This window comes from Lathyrus oleraceus, chromosome 2 (genome assembly GCF_024323335.1).
Source record: "Lathyrus oleraceus cultivar Zhongwan6 chromosome 2, CAAS_Psat_ZW6_1.0, whole genome shotgun sequence".
NCBI lineage: Eukaryota > Viridiplantae > Streptophyta > Magnoliopsida > Fabales > Fabaceae > Lathyrus > Lathyrus oleraceus.
Genome location: NC_066580.1, coordinates 219,419,027 through 219,437,286, shown reverse-complemented (window position 1 = coordinate 219,437,286; position 18,260 = coordinate 219,419,027).

Here is an 18,260-nt window from a genome sequence, read left to right as displayed (position 1 = left end):
AATAGAACCATGATGATCAGGTACCAGGTATCAGATATCAGGGTATGATGAGGTCAAGGGTTCCTGCACACCTGTAAACAACCCACCCAGCTCATATGCGGAGGCTAAAGGGTAGAGACACTGATATCACGGACTCTCAGGCCGAATAGTAATAATACGTCCACCGTTTCCGGTTTGGCATTACCACTATAAGAGGAGTGTCTCAGCCAAGTTCCCATGAAAGTAAGGTAAAGATCATCCTAAAGGTCATCCACACTTAACGGTTCTCCCAAATAGTTTTAGCACTGTAGGAGATCCCCAGCACAGAATTCTCTAGAAAGATCCACATCTGAATTGTGTTTTCATATTCCAACATCGGACCGAGACGGAACGTGAGGGTATGTGAAACCACGCTAATCCTAAGTGCACTCAGGCCTGTGTATTGGGCCTATCTCACGCAGAACACCCCACTCCCACAAACAAACAACCCAACAGAGCCAACAGACACAACAATGATATGTACACAAGTGCTGAAAAATAAATAAATGTACGAAAGAAATAAACACCTAACAAACAAGCAACCTACAAAAGCTAGGAGGGACTCGCTTAGGGAAACAGATACTGTCCCCAGCAGAGTCGCCAGCTGTTGGAACCTAAATGCGAAAAGAAACAACCGGCGAACAAAAGCAATGACAGAAGAGTCTCCACCATGCGTTATTTATCCCAAAGGAGGGAAAGTAAACGCTCGAAGTAAACCTGGAAAAGGAAAGGAAAAGACAAGGTCTCGCAACCAAATCTTGGGTTCGGGAGTCGATTATGCGAAGGGAAGGTATTAGCACCCCTACGCATTCGTAGTACTCTACGGGATCCACTCTTGTTGTTCTTCTCTGAAGGGTGTGGGTTTATCTAATGTACTATTTACTAAAAGAGGGGTTAAAAGAACATGACTCGCGCGGATGTCGCATCCACTGCATACGTATCTCATCTGAATATGAGAATCAGAGTCTTCGTAGCTCGGCTACCTATGGGTTAAAGAGGAGTGTGCTCGCTAAGACATCGCGTCTTATGCCTACGTATCTCATCTGGAATGAGAATCAGAGCAAGCCGTAGTTCGGCTAACTACGGGTTAAGGTTTGTGTTTTGGGAGAACGACGTTACTACGCAATCTACCGGATGCTCAACCTTTGGAGACTTACTCGTCTGTAGTAGAAGGAGTAAACGTGTTCTTAGGAGAAGAAAAATCAATGAGTTGTTGGTGTTTTAGGGATGCTCATGCAAAAAAGGAAGTCCTAGACGAAGGAACCGTGCTACCTTAATTGACATGCAAACGGGAGACTATACGAAGCCTAGCAATCCTATGGGGAGACGATCACACCATACAAAACAAACATGCATAAAGTAAACACGCCAACAAAGGGCTCAAACATATATGGGTAGGGCTTTAGTCAAGAGGGGTCATATCAACCTCGACAAACAAGCCATGGAAGGGTAATCAACAGGGCTCTTAACCACTGACACTGAACGTCAGGGTGAGCAGATCAAAAGGGTAATGAGGATATGACCTCATGGCTCTTAACCCTGGACAGGGTGAGCTCATGACAAGGCGTGGGGGTTCAGAAAATGGAACCCTCTCCACTGACCGACCGGACAAAAGATCTTGAGCTTTTGTTCTGAAGCATCGACACGTAGTGTGATCTTAAAGAATGATGCACTGAATAACGGGGGATTTGTAGCGGTGTATTCGTCGCTATATGATTTATTGGTTAAACCATAAGCAAAGCATACAATGAATATAGAGTCGCCACCGCACTTTTATTTATCCTAAGGACTGGCTAAAAAGCGAACAAAAGCCTAAGAAGTTTTACGCGTAGAAAACCAATAAAAGATCAGAGATCGGGGTAAGGGGTAAATTACGCAAAGGGAAGGTGTTAGGCACCCAATGCGTCCTAGGTACTCCTAGGGAGCCCTTTTCACACTTGTTGTATAAAATGTTTATTTGTTTTGACATATTGTGCAAACATGAGTGGGATGATGAGAAAAGAATGTACAAGTTAATTATTTTTGTGTTCGAACGGATGAACCCGTTGCCTACGTACCTTCCATCAAAGGTAAGGATCAAAACGCCGTAGTTCGGCTAAAAGATTTCCAAAATATTTGTGAGTTCATTTTAAAACAATAGCACTAAGGCTTTACGTTACCCATGGGAGAAAACTCAACCTTATATAACAACTAGTCCACCATGTGAGAAAAGCTTCAACTTGCCAGAGAGGGGTTAACCCTATAATAGGCAAGGAAGACTTACAATTCATCTACTAAGGACAAATAGGTGAGATTAATATCAACCAACTAGGGTAAATCAAACCTATAGCTAATGTATGAAAACTTAACAAACATGGACAAAGCCACAAAATCATTTGAATGGGTGAAGTTAATTGATTTGGGGTTATTTACAAAAGTGTAGTCAAAATATGATTAGAGTCAATTCAAAATGAAGTATTTACAAAAAATGGAGTTTGGAAAAATCATGGACTTAAGGTCCAAGTTTCTAATTTGGAAAGAGTGAGAATGTTTGCACAACACTTATTTCAAGTTTTTAAAAGTATGTGTGAAAAGGTAGGACACAATGAGATGAATGGAATGGTGGGTATGTAAAACTTCTTAGGAGGGTCCGCTTCTTGAAATCATATAGAAGATGATTCAAGTGGGTCCTTAGGAATAGGCTACAAATGAGCAATAATATGAACATGGTAACAGATGAAAGTAAATAAAAGCGGATACTGGATGCCACTCAATGGTCTTATACCTGTCTCCTAAAACAAGTAAGGATATCAGAAGCCACTCTATGGACTTACACTAATCTCCATCAGAATAAAACAGAAAAACAAAACAGGGAAGTCAACTGCCAATCTATCTGGACTTATGTTAACCTCCACAGTATGATCCTAGGAATACAAATGCCACATCACAGGGACTTACAATGAATCCTCACATACAACAACAAAGCTCAAACAAAGAGCAAAGAAGATATGAGTGACCAATGAGGTCTTACACTCTATCTCTTCCATATCATGGGAACAAAAGCCAATCTACATGGACTTACAATTGTCCTCAATGGGGAAACAACAATGCGTCACAAAGACAAATGAAATGATCATGCACTAGTGGCAAACAAAGATGATGAATGCACAATGGCAAACTCAAGTAATCATGTATAAATGAATCAAGTAATCAATCACATAAATTCAAGTAGCACACACTATAACCATTCAATTAGGCTCAAGCAATGGGTGAGGCATTAAAGCCAACTGGAATAGGGTTAAAGTTGCTCTTAACCTTGCCATTGAGGGGCTAAGGTGAAGCAGATGAAAGGATATGAGGGGTGTGCCTCATCACTCTTATCTCTGATCAGAGAGAGTATTGAATATCAGAAGGTGTGGGAGTTCAGAAAGTAGGAACTCTCTCCACATTTTATTGACTCGATAGATCTTGGGTTGGGATCTCAATGCTACAACCATGCAATGGGAGCAAGGAGAAGACTCACAGAATAGTGGGAGATAGGCTACATATCTCTTATATCCACCGATTGCCTCAAATGAGGACTTTTCCTGCTTGGGACAAACATAAACAATCAGAAACATTGCCTCTTAAGGAGGACTTCAGACAGTTTCCTGGCTAAATAACAAGCCAGGTCTTCCAGACTACATGAAGACAAAGGGATTATACCTCAAAGCAAATTGCTATTAAAGCAAAGCAAAGCAAGTTCAAAGAACCAAGCAACTAAGGGTACCTGAAATCAGTCAAATATCATCAGCATCCCAACATAAACAAAACAATAACATAAGAATCAACCAATGTACAATCAAACAATAATGTGCAACATGTGCATAGCACAAAGATCAAGTGAACCAAGCCCTACAAAACAAACAATTAGTCAAATGAATTCAACTCAATTATGCATCAACCTCCTTAAGGCATTAGCTTTTTAACCTGAAAAGTCAAAGTCAAGCTCAAACATAAGTAACAAGACCACTAGGCCAAGCCTAGGGTCCAAAGGAGGGAAAAAACTTAAAACAGCAAGTAAAACATAATCAATGTCAAGATAATTCAAATAAGAAGAGATCCCAAGTAGTCTCACATCCAAACTATGCACTAATCTCATTTTATGCACAAATTAAGACAAAGTAAGCAATGTTGCATCACATATGGACAACCAGAATGATTTCAATCTAAAAAATATCAAAACAGCACAGTAAATTCCACAAAATTATATCCTAAACAGAAGACATTCAACAAGCTACATGTCAATTTTCATGCAATTTGGACTAGTGGAGCTATGTCAATTAAATCAACATGTTAAGACATGCAAAAATCATCCTAAACTAGGTCACAAAATGTACACCATCTTAAATAAATTGTATAACAGTGAGATCACATGGGAAATGAATGGGACCAAAGCTAAAATGAAGCTACACATGTTAGGAAGTGCTCCATCAATTTTCATATTCATAGGATAAGGGATGAGCATTAAATGATACATGTACATTTTGTTACACATAAAACAATCCAGAATTGCTAAACAGCAATCAAAAATCCAAATCAATTAGAAAATGGATTAATTAGATCCACAAAAATTCAGGGTGAAAGTTAACATATCAAAGATATCTCATGCAAAAAATCAGGACCATTGGCCTAAGGGAAGCATAGAAAATTAATTCATGAAGTCAGCATAGCATAGTGTGACACATATTGTCACACTCAAATAGATTAATTCATATCTAACAATCCAGAGGTCCAAAAATTACAAATCATATATCAAAATCTCCAGAAATGTGTCAAGAATCATCATGTGAATTTTCATCCAATTTGGAGCTAGCATGACTATTTTGTGATTAAAATGGTAAAACACATAAAAATAGCACACATGATAAAGATCCCTAAACCAATCTAAAAAATTACCAGGCACAACTTATATCACTATGCCTAAAAAATTCTAGAGAAAAAATGAGATCTAACAAAAAAAGTCCCAAATTATTTGGACTAAGTATGATTAATCTATGATTTTTTGAAGTTTGTAAGATTTATTGAAATAATTATTTAGGTTTAATATGAATCAATTAAATTGCTGAGTGGCAAACTTGTAATATCCTGGCCAGGGCACAAAACGCGCCGTTTCATTTGATGTGGTGGCGGCATGCTATTCGCTCGTCCAAGCGGGAAACACTAAATTTGAAAGGCCAGGCGGGGAAACAGATCAAAGCACGGGATTTGGATGTTCTTGAGATGTTCTTCATTGTTCATCCATTCCAGAATCCATGATGAACAAATGTCAACCAAAACTAACAAATCGTATATGGATCGAAACGTCTAAGCTTGTAGATTACGAATATCATGGTGAAATCGTCTAGAAGTTCATGCATAGCAAGAATCGATGGAAAGAAGTTTTGGCATCTAATCTTAAATCTTAGATTTCTCTCTCAAAACCTAACAATTTTCAATTCTACAAATTGCTACGTGATCTACAAGCTATGCTCTACAATAACCACAACATGATTTTGAGAATGGTGATAATCGAATCCTAACCTTCTTGGTGTGCAGCCGTGGATTTCGCGCGTTTCAGAGCTCCAATGGTGAAAACAGCAGCGGTACAATGCGTAGGGAGATGATTGGAATACGCTTCGTAGCTCAACAGTGCTCCAGGTCGTAGAATTCTTCAGCTGTCATGAACTGGTTCTTGCTTCAACAGCTGCAATTTCTTGATGCCATGGCCATGATTCGATGAAAACAGATCCAAAATAGCACTCCTGGAAGATGATTATCACAATAGAAAACACAAAGGATCAAGCAATTCAAAGAAAAATTGAAAAAAGTGTGATGAAGAATCGTGAGATTTTGAGAGGATTGATGAATTTCTGGAATTGGATCTGAAAATGTGATTAGTCTTGTGAGTTTCTGTTACAATTAGGCTTATATATGGTTGCTTAATCCCAACTTTAATCAAGATTAGCCCAAAAATGGTGATTAGCAAAATGAGCTTATGTGTGTAGTTTGGCCTTTTTGCCCTTGGATGGTTAGAAGTAATGCAACAGTGGTTTATCACTTTGAACAAGTCACAAATCTCATTTAGGGGATAATGGAATCGGTCTCATGTCCAAATTCTTTGTACTTTGAGTTTTGGACCATTTTGCCCTTAGTTTTTAATTGGTTCACTTCAAAAATGACCATTTTGTGTGAAGGCTTTTGGAAAAAGGTGATGATGGATTTGGATAGTTCATATCAAATGTGGTTTGCTCAAAGAAGAACCATCCAATTTGGCCATTCCATGTGAGAGTTATGCCACTTTGATTTCGGGCATTTTCTGAAATTGATTTGACCATATCTTGTCAACCACACATGGGAATTGAGTGTTCTTGGACTTTTTGGAAAGGTGAGAACAAGATATTCAACTTTCATGTTGGACAAAATTCCATTTGAAGCTTTCTTGGACACGTAATATTTGGGAGAAAAACTTTCCATTTTGGGCAGGTGAGAATTACAGGTCATTTCCATTTTGGGAAACTTTTTGTCTGACTTCAAATCCTTCAATCCTTGACCTTTGAAATGTCAAATGAGACTTGTATGGACATGAATGAGGTCTTTCTAACCATCTCACACCTTCAAATCCCTAATTAAATGCACAGTTGACCACAGTTGACTTTTGTTGACTTTTCTTGACTGGGCCATGTTCTGATGAATTCCAAGCCTCTTTCACATGGGATCTTGGTTCCAAATGATACCACAAGTTATATGAACTCTTTATGAATGATCATGGTGTCCAAATTCTTCAAGAATGGCCACCATCTATTGCTCAATGCCTGATTTGACTGTATTGACCTAGCTAGCTTCATCTACAAGCAACAGGGTTAGATGACAATATTTTTGTACTTTTGGTTAGTAAACATATGAAAAGCAATGATATACAAATGCAACACATGCTTGGTGATCAAGAACCATACTCACAAGGTATCCCACCCACTAGGAGGGAAGCTCGGATATGCAATGATCCTTGAGGCCATGATATGATATGATATGGGCCATGAGGGATCTTAGGGCCAAAATTGGGGTCTTACAGATGCCCCTATTTAAGGTCATTCTATCCGGAGAAATGAAGTTTAGAAATCTTCATCTCGACGCGGTAGAATGGGCTTAAATAATAGTAATGAGACAAATTTTGGTCCCTAAGAGACCTCATGATGCAGATGTATGCATATGAAAGACACAAAGTTCCGTGGGGAATATATGGTTCACACAGAAGAAAAGACGATCCATCGGAGTAATACACTCACCAGGAACAGAGACTTTAACAAGACTCTTATTGGGACTCTATTAGGGGATAATAAGAAAAAGAATGCGTGAGCAGGACACGACTTTGATTAGGGGTACAAAACTGACACAGCGTGAACTAGACACGACTCCGAGTGGGGATAACAGATATCGGACTGGAGAACTTGCTGGGGAAGCAAAGGACTCACACCGGGGAATAAAGAAATTCCAAAGGAAAATAAATCCATAGGAAAGACATAAGCTGACTCAACTATCCAGAAAGGATACTTCGGATAAAAATCCGGACTCGGACCAGGAAAAGATTCACAAAGAACCTCCCTGCCGGGAAATGCATATACTGGGGAATAAACACCCATATAGCAAAAGGGTAAAAATCACCAAAGGAAACTCCGCAGGGGAACGTCTAACAAAGAGACTCTCCTGGGAAAGCAACAAGAAGTGAGGTGTTACCGGTATAAGGGTAACAAACTCAGGAAGAATGAATATCTAAGACCGGTATAAGGGTGAGAGATATCAATCAACCAACATCTGAGGAAGACCGACAAAGGGTACGAAACTCAGGAAAATCTGACTCCACAGGGGACCAAGGTCATAATAGGGAGTAGAAAGGCAGGGAACACCAGGGATACCGAAGTATATAATAGGTGATCGACCGAAATGTGAATTGGTATATATGCCAAGACACTCATCATCCGAAAGGAGGGCTTGAAAAAGCGAATCGACTTACAGGATGGACATTCGAATCCACAACGGGAAAACGAATCTTACTCTAATGGGGACACAAACCCAAAGAGTGCATGAAATATAATATCCATTACCGGCAGACCGTGGATAAGAATACTCGCATGAGATATATTATCTATTACCGTCAGAACGTAGACAATAAACTCGCATGGTAAGAAACACCAGAGATACCGGTTACTGGGTATATAATAGGTGATCTACCGAAAACGTGAGTTGGTATATATGCCAAAACACACATCATCCAAAACACAAACTGGTTAAAGGATGGATATTCGATTCTACAAAGAATACGAATCTTGCTCAGCTGGGGAAAATCAACAAAGGATTCCAACTAAAGAGCGCATGATACATATCATTCATTACCGGCAGACCGTGAATAATATACTCGAAAGGAAAAGACACCAGAGATACCGAAGTATATAATAGGTGACTAACCAAAAAGAGAGACAATCGTTACCAAGCATCCGGGTAAACGAAAGACAACTCAAGGGGATAAATTGCAAGCATCCGGCAATTATCCGACAACAAGAATATTCGATTCCGCGAAAGGGAAATAACGAATCTTACTCGACCAGGGAAACACACAAGGCTTCAACTGAAGAGTGCAAGAGATATATTATCCATTACCGTCAGAACGTGGATAATATACTCGCATGGAAGATTATCCACAACCGGTATAAGGGTTAATAAAGGATAAATCGTCCGAAAAGAGAGGCATCGGGATACCAAACAGGCATATAATGATGACCAATCAAAGGGAATAACAACATTACCAACAAAAGGGTAAATGAAAGACTCACTGGGGATAAATCGCAAGCATCCGACAATTATCCGCAAAAGCAAGGAATACATTGATAAACAATCGATGATCCGGGGAACAAATCACTAGCAAACGGTGAAAAGACCCACTGGTGGCTTCAAAAAGGATAACATTGCAAGCATCCGGCAATGATCCAGAAAACTGCTGGGAATACAAGTGCTTACTCAAGAGCAACTACCCAAAACAGGGAGGAATATCAACATCGAATATTGAATGAAGATAACCACAAAGAGGATTAGGGTTTACATCTACCGAATACGGGGCAGAAGACCAAAAATCTGGCTGAGAAAACAAGAGGTTTAACAATACCGACTACTGGGTAAGAAACCAAAGACTCAGCTGAGGATAAAATTGCTAGCAACCGGCAATTATCCACATGTATCATAAGATACAAAATCCGCTGGAGAGAAAAATCACAGCAACATAGGATTTACAACTACCGAATACGGGGTAGAAGACCACAAACTCCACTGGAGATATAAATCACCATAGGGAACAAACTCTGTTTGGGATAACACCACAACAACAGAAAATCCACCACTAATCAGATCGAACCACAAAGGTTACCACTGCTAGGGGAAAAGAGATAGGACTTACGACTACCGGTATGAGGGCAATAGCCATACTCTGGTGGGAGTAACCACAAATTGGGGTTTACATCTACCGAATACGGGGTAGAAAACCAAAAACTCTTCGTGGGGATAGAATAAATCACGAATCCGCACGAGAAACCAAAAATGAGGTTTATAACAGACCACAAACTCTGTAGGAGAGTAGGGAATTAGGATTTACGACTACCGACTATCAGGTAGAAAACCAACAACTCTTGCTTGAGGAATAAAAGGTATATAACCACAAATTCCGCCAAAGAAGCAAGAACATAGGACTTACAACTACCGGTTACTGGGTAGAGGCCCAACAAAATTCCACTGGGGATAAATGAATTGATGCCGGTTACTAGGCAAACTCTTCATTTCTTCCACAGGGAAGCACAATGAACAGACGACAAATGTCAATTCAGGAAAGATCCGAAAAGACAGACTGAATCAAGACACGTCCTAATGAGGATATAACTCACATAGGAACCTCCATCCCAATATATGTGTTGGGAGGAAACGGAAGAAACCGTCATCCACGAGGGTATATCTCAGTGGGGAACCGCAGAAGGAAAGACAGACACTTTCTGCTTATGGGCTGACTCTATATGGAGAGATTTAACACCCGACATCTGCTTAGGAAGATCTATAAAGATCTATATCACCATAGCAGGGAATAACAAACAAGGGATATATGGCAAAAATGCAACATGAATATCTGAATGTTTCATGAATATGCATGAATATGCGTGATTTATGTTTGATGAATGCTGACAAAACAAACATTTCTAACACAACAGTCCAGGAATCAAACGTCCGGTATTACACTTCCAGGGGAAAACCAAATGGAAAGCCAATTCTGCTGGAGATCTACATGCCATAAAGCAAAGATCTGCAGGTACTGCTGGGAAGCAGAAGCAAAAGAATCAGAGATATCTGGAGAATACCAAATCTCTGAGTGATGGATCAGCGATCACCCCAACTGGGGCACAGAAAGTCATAACAGGCAAAGAGCCACAAAGACAAATCTGTTGGGGAACAAGAGAATCTCAAAGTCCTGTAGGGGATCCTAGCAAACACTGCTGTGGGAGCGGATCCAACATAACTCCCTTGGGGAACAACCCACTGAGGGAGCAAAGGTCACCCGGATAGAGTTTGGCTGCACAAGCAACTCTACTGGGGATGTCATCAATTACTCTCTTGGGGAACAACCCACTGAGGAAGGAAAGCACCAAACAAGTAGATTCTGCACCAAACCACTCTACTCGGGGCGAACACACATCTGATGGATCACATCAGCAGATTCTGCAATAAGAGCCGCTCTACTGAGGATCGAAGAGTAATCAGGAAATCAATACAATCTCTGGATGACGGAGCCATCGACCGACCATACCGGGGATTGAAAGAGGTTCAACAGGCAATACTGCCACAACCGCTCTGCAGACAAATGCTGGGGAGAGATGGATGAAAATACTGGGATATCAACCCAATCAACCATTGAGTAGGAAAATAAATCCTGCTCTGCTGAGAATAACAACCATTCTGATAGAGAGAAAGTAAATACTCCGCTCGCGACCGCGCTGGGAAGGAGTGACAACAACTCTGCTCGCGACTTCGATGGGGATATCAATAACAGCTCTACTGTGCCAAGGAGACAAATAAAGTCTGGGGATAGCGACCCACTGGAGAAAGTGGCGAGGGCAATAAGGTGACGAACCATCAACTGCCGAATCTTCCACAAGGAAAGCATCCATGCCGGGGAAAACTACTGCTGGAGAACACTGAATCTTCAACAACACTCTGCCTGGGGAATAACCCCACCAACAACTCGACTTGCAATTATGCTGGCAACTCACTTGGGGAGAAATACGGGATACGGGGATACCAACCCACTAACCACAAATATCCTGAACACCTGAGCAATCAAGTCGGGGAGAGACTACTGCTGGAGAACAGACTGAGTCTTCAATACACCACTCTGCTTCGGGGAGTCAAAATCCACAGAAGCTCTGCTTAGGGAACAACCCCAACAACCAAATCTGGAGAAGAAGGATACAAACCAAACCAGGAGTATGAACAATATCTTACCTGTTGGAAATCATGCCACCCTTGGGAGAGCACTGGGGAAATTCTTTGAGTATCCTTTTATCATTTGTGAATGTTCACTTTGTTTAAAACAATAATTTTGAAAAAATTTGTTCGTTTTAAAACAATGACATTTTATCAATTAAGACATGCAAAACATTTGTTGAATTGAAACAAATAAGAGTGCAAATAATTGGATAAAAGCTCAAATTTATTTGATGGAATGGTAGTCTGCAAATGGCAAGACTCCATAGATCTGTACAAATTTGAAATCAGTGATATATATTGGAAGAGGGCTACATTGAACATAATGATCCTTTCTCTACCAATTTGAATCTCGATGTATTTGAAGCTTCAGTTGACGACGAATCGAGAATCTTCTGACGAAAATGACAGCTGGTGAAACAGAAAGTCTTGTCAGGATGCAGTTACTTGCCTGATCCCTAATTTTTGCCTAGATTGCCCCAGGGTGAGGTACTCAATCTAGCGGGATGCAAATATGCTTTTTTATCAAGTCTCTAACTTTTGCCTGGATTACCCTTGCAGGTTCTCCACCGAGACGCTCATTTTTGCCTAAGCCGCCATTTCGGGTTTTCAACTTAGCAAGCTATTCTGTTTTTCATTTGCATTTACTTTTTTTTTTAGGCAAAGTATCTCTTAACTGCATCTGAATTCACAGGACGAGTGAAATCCTCCCCATCCATTGTTGTAAGCATCAAAGCTCCGCCTGAAAAGGCTCTCTTAACAACATATGGACCCTCGTAGTTTGGAGTCCACTTGCCCCTGGAATCGGGCACGAAAGACAAAACTTTCTTGAGCACGAGGTCACCTTCTCTGAACACATGAGGCTTGATCTTCTTATCAAATGCTTTCTTCATTCTCTGCTGATATAACTGACCATGACACATGGCAGTTAATCGCTTCTCTTCAATCAAATTCAGTTGGTCATAACGACTCTGAACCCATTCAGCATCAGTCAACTTGGCTTCCATCAAGACTCTCATTGACGGGATCTCCACCTCTACTGGGAGAACAACTTCCATACCATAAACAAGAGAGAAAGGGGTTGCCCCTGTTGAAGTGCGTACAGACGTACGATATCCATGCAAAGCAAATGGCAGCATCTCATGCCAATCTTTGTACGTGACAATCATCTTCTGGATAATCTTCTTGATATTCTTATTAGCAGCTTCAACAGCCCCATTCATCTTGGGTCTGTAGGGAGAGGAATTATGGTGTGCAATCTTGAATTCAGCGCACAAATCTTCCATCATCTTGTTATTCAGATTAGATCCATTATCAGTAATGATCCTCTCTGGCACACCATAACGGCAAATCAGCTGGTTTTTGATAAACTTCACAACCACCTGTCTAGTCACATTCGCATACGAAGCGGCTTCAACCCATTTGGTGAAGTAGTCGATTGCTACGAGAATGAACCTGTGTCCGTTGGACGCCTTCGGCTCAATCATGCCGATCATGTCGATTCCCCACATGGAGAAAGGCCATGGTGACGAAATCACATTCAGAAGTGTCAGAGGAATATGAATCTTATCCGCATAAATTTGACACTTGTGACATTTCTTCACATACTTGCAACAGTCAGACTCCATTGTCAGCCAATAGTAGCCTGCTCTCAACATCTTCTTAGCCATAGCGTGTCCATTGGAATGAGTACCAAATGAACCCTCATGGACTTCAGTCATCAACAGGTTTGCTTCGTGTCTATCCATGCATCTGAGCAAAACCATATCAAAATTCCTTTTATACAGCACTTCACCACTGAGGTAGAAACTGCCTGACAACCTTCTCAAAGTTTTCCTATCTTTCACAGATGCCCCAGGCGGGTAGACCTGGTTCTGGACGAAATTCTTGATATCAAAATACCAAGGCTTGTCATCATTGACTTCTTCAATTGCAAATATGTGGGCTGGTCTATCCAAGCGCATCACAGTAATACTGGGGACATCATTCCACCATCTGACTACAATCATGGAAGCAAGCGTAGCAAGCGCATCTGCCATCCGATTATCCTCTCGAGGGATATGATAAAATTCAACTTCTGTGAAGAAAGTTGAAATCCTTCTTGCATAATCTCTGTATGGAATAAGACTTGGTTGATTCGTCTCCCATTCACCCTTGATCTGATTAACAACTAGGGTCGAATCACCGTAAACATCAAGATGTTTGATTCTCAGATCAATACATTCTTCAAGTCCCATAATACAGGCTTCATACTCAGCCATATTATTCGTGCATTTGAAAGTTAGCCTTGCTGTAAACGGAATATGAGCACCTTGGGGATTAACAATCACTGCCCCAATTCCATTTCCGTACTGATTAACAGCGCCATCAAACCCCATCGTCCATCTGGAACCAGGTTCTGGACCTTCGTCAAGTGTAGGCTCATCACAATCTTTCATTTTCAAATACAGAATTTCCTCATCAGGGAAGTCATACTGAACTGACTGATGATCTTCAATCGGCTGGTGCGCTAAATGATCAGCCAAGATACTACCTTTAATAGCTTTCTGAGCTCGATACTCAATATCATACTCAGACAACAGCATCTGCCAACGGGCAATCCTCCCAGTTAAAGCAGGTTTCTCGAAGATATACTTGATTGGATCCATCCTGGATATCAACCAAGTCGTATGATTTATCATGTACTGGCGCAAACGCTTAGCAGCCCAAGCCAAAGCACAGCACGTCTTCTCAAGCATAGAGTACCGAGACTCACAATCAGTAAATTTCTTACTGAGGTAGTATATAGCAAATTCTTTCTTCCCTGATTCATCTTGTTGACCGAGTACACAACCCATTGAGTCTTCAAGAACTGTCAGATACATAATCAGAGGTCTTCCTTCTACAAGCGGAGACAGAATCGGAGGTTCAGATAGATATTCTTTGATACTGTCGAAAGCTTTCTGGCAATCCCCGGTCCAATCATGAGACTGATCTTTCCGAAGGAGCTTGAATATCGGCGCACATGTGGCAGTCATGTGGGATATGAATCTGGAAATATAATTCAAGCGACCAAGAAAACCTCGGACTTGCTTTTCAGTTTCGGGTGCAGCATCTCTTGTATTGCTTGGACCTTTGCGGGATCAACCTCAATACCTCTTTCGCTGACAATGAAACCCAATAGCTTTCCGGAACGGACTCCAAAGGTACATTTGTTCGGATTCAGGCGGAGTCTAAACTTCCTCAAACGCTGAAAAAGCTTCAACAAATGCTCGACATGCTCAACTTCCGTTCGGGACTTAGCAATCATATCATCAACATAGACTTCTATCTCCTTGTGCATCATATCGTGAAACAAGGTAGTCATAGCTCGTTGGTACGTGGCTCCGGCGTTCTTCAAACCGAAGGGCATCACTCGATAACAGAATGTTCCCCAAGGTGTGATGAATGTTGTCTTCTCCATATCCTCTGGTGCCATCTTAATTTGATTATATCCAGAAAATCTGTCCATAAAGGAAAAGACTTTGAATTTAGCTGTATTATCTACCAACATATCAATGTGTGGTAGAGGAAAATCATCTTTTGGACTAGCCTTATTCAAATCTCTATAATCAACGCACATACGGACTTTTCCGTCCTTCTTAGGAACAGGCACAATATTGGCCACCCATTGAGGATATGTAGAAGTCACCAGAAACCCCGCATCAATTTGCTTCTGAACTTCCTCTTTGATCTTCACGGCCATATCTGGATGAGTTCTTCTGAGCTTCTGCTTTACCGGCACGCACTCAGGCTTCAAAGGCAGGAAATGTTGCACAATATCTGTATCTAAACCCGGCATGTCTTCATATGACCAAGCGAAGATATCTGAATATTCTCGTAGCAATTCAATCAAATCCTTCTTGACAGACTCTTCAAGAAGTGCCCCAATCTTCACCATACGAACACAATCCTCAGACCCCAAGTTGACTGTTTCCAGATCCTCAAGGTGCGGCTGAATGATCTTCTCTTCGTGCTCAAGGAGACGGGTAATCTCATCAGGAATTCCTTCAACATCATCTTCCTCTGCCTCGAATACAGGGAATTCAAAGTTGGGAGGTGGCATTGGATCATTATGTTCAATGGGTTTTAAGATCAACCTGCATAATGATTTTGGTTAATGAAAAACTTTTAGCATTTAAACAAGCAAACCATTATGCAGATGAAAAATGTTGCTTTTATTCTTGTTTTTATGGGTTTTTTGTGATCACTGATTTCATGAAAAAGCAAAAAGTGAAAACAAATGGAAAACAGATGTTTAACAATGCATTAATTGAATGAAAATATCATTGTATATATGAGCCAAACAATGTCATCACTTCTCCTTTTGGCATGGGAGAAGGGTTTTAAACAAAGTGAGCATATTTACTCTGATCTATGGATAACTGTAGGAACATCCACAGCGACCCAATTGTGGCAGACACCACCAGGAATAACAAAATTGCTCATATCCTCTGCATCTTCTTCGATGATAGCAGCGGCTTCCTCTTCAACAGACTGATCATCATGGATGAATCCTCCACTCGTGAATAGACCGTGCTCATTATATGCCCCAGAACAATAGCCAATGCTAGCCCGGGATTTATTATCTTCCAGCTCGATCACCTTCCCTAAACCAGCAACTGCACCACATTCAATGGCCAGTTTTGCATCACGGTAGGAAGCGAATGAAGGAGACTTCTTCTCTATAGGTTCATCAATAGATAAAGCTTGGAATGGAGTTCCAACTTCATCCTCAGCATCAATATATGAGAAGGAAGACAGGTGGCTAACCAGGAGAGCCTTTTCTCCCCCTACCACAACCAGTTTTTTATTCTTAACAAACTTCAGCTTCTGGTGTAGGGTGGATGTCACGGCGCCAGCCTCGTGAATCCATGGTCTGCCAAGGAGACAGCTATATGACGGGTGGATATCCATTACCTGGAAGGTAACCTGGAAATCACTCGGGCCTATCTTGATAGGGAGATCAACTTCCCCAATTACGGTCTTGCGCGACCCATCAAAAGCTTTCACAACAACCCCACTCTGCCTCATAGGAGGACCTTGATATGACAATCTGGAGAGTGTGGATTTTGGCAACACATTCAGGGATGATCCAGTGTCCACCAGCACGTTGGACATAGCATCAGATTTACAGTTTAGAGATATGTGTAAAGCCATGTTGTGGTCTCTTCCCTCCTCAGGGAGATCAGCGTCACTAAAACTCAGAGTGTTGTAAGCAGTAATGTTTGCAACTATGCTGTCAAATTGCTCAATAGTGACGTCGTGATCAACGTACGCCAAATCCAGGACTTTTTGCAGAGCCTCCCTATGGGGTTCTGAATGCAACAGCAAGGATAGTATGGAGATTTTGGATGGCGTGTGTAGAAGCTGGTCTACCACGTTGTACTCGCTCTTCTTGATGAGCCTCAGCATCTCATCAGATTCTTCGTTCACCATGCCGCTTGGGCCAACTGAAGAAGTAGGAATCTTTTGTATGGAGGAGGGTTTGGCAACATCAAGTGCCGGATTCTGACTATTGACAGCAGTCCCAACTGGACGCTCAGAAGATTCAGAAGCAACAGGGGCCTTAGGAGGCGCAGAGAATACTCGACCACTCCGGGTCAGGCCGCTTACATCGGCAATATTAGTCACAGCAGTCGAAGGCAAAGGCACTTCTACCCCATCTTGCACGACAACTGGGCTGTACCTAAATGGCACAGCCTTATCAGAGGAATACGGCACAAGGCCTGCGGGTTTGATCACAAGGGAAAGAGAAGTCTTCGGCTTGCTGCTATCGTAGCGGATAACAACAGGCTCTGGTAACTTGAACACTGGAGATATAACATTAACTTCAGGTTCGTCTTCATCGACGTTGCGATTCTGGAGAATCTCAATGGTACCTTCGTCAAGCAATTCTTGCAATTCTCTTCGCACCTGATTGCAACCCAAGCGGTTCACTGAACAGATACGGCACTTGTCGTGGTCATGCTCCATATGACTGTATTGGCACAACAAGCGGTGTAGCTCCACCAACGATTGTCGAATATGACTAATATATTTGACTTTATATTTCCCAGGGCATCCCTGGACCATATTCACAGACTTCCCATGTGAAGGCAATGGGTTCTTGGTAACATTTGGGCCCGAATCTTCGAAGCTCAAAATTCCACATCTCATAAGGTCCTGGACCTTAGTCTTGAGTGGATAGCAATTCTCTATATTATGGCCCGGAGCTCCGGAATGATATACACAATGCTGGTCTGGTTTGTACCACCATTGTGGATTAGTAGGAATAGCAGAAGGATCCCTGGGAGTTATCAATTTTCTCTCCAACAAGGAGGGATAAAGCTCTGCGTATGACATGGGGATAGGATCGAAGCTGATCTTTTTTCGGTCATAACTCAAATTGGCTTGATTTGTTGTGCTTCCACGAGGCTGGTAAGCCTGTTGCTGTGGGCGTTGCTGTTGCTGATACTGTGGTTGCTGATACTGTTGCTGCTGATATTGCTGAGAGTTGTCTTTGAAGACAGGCGCAATATGGGCCACCTGATGCTGATGACCTGTACGGCGTGCTGGTTTCCTCTGAACGGGAGGTTTCCTCGATTTATGGGATTGCACAGCATGTGCTTCCCCATCCTTCTTCTTAGCAAATGAGCCATACCTCTTGCTAGAAGAGCCTTCGTCTTTGGCCAAACGTCCTTCACGGACACCCTCTTCAAGTCTCATCCCCA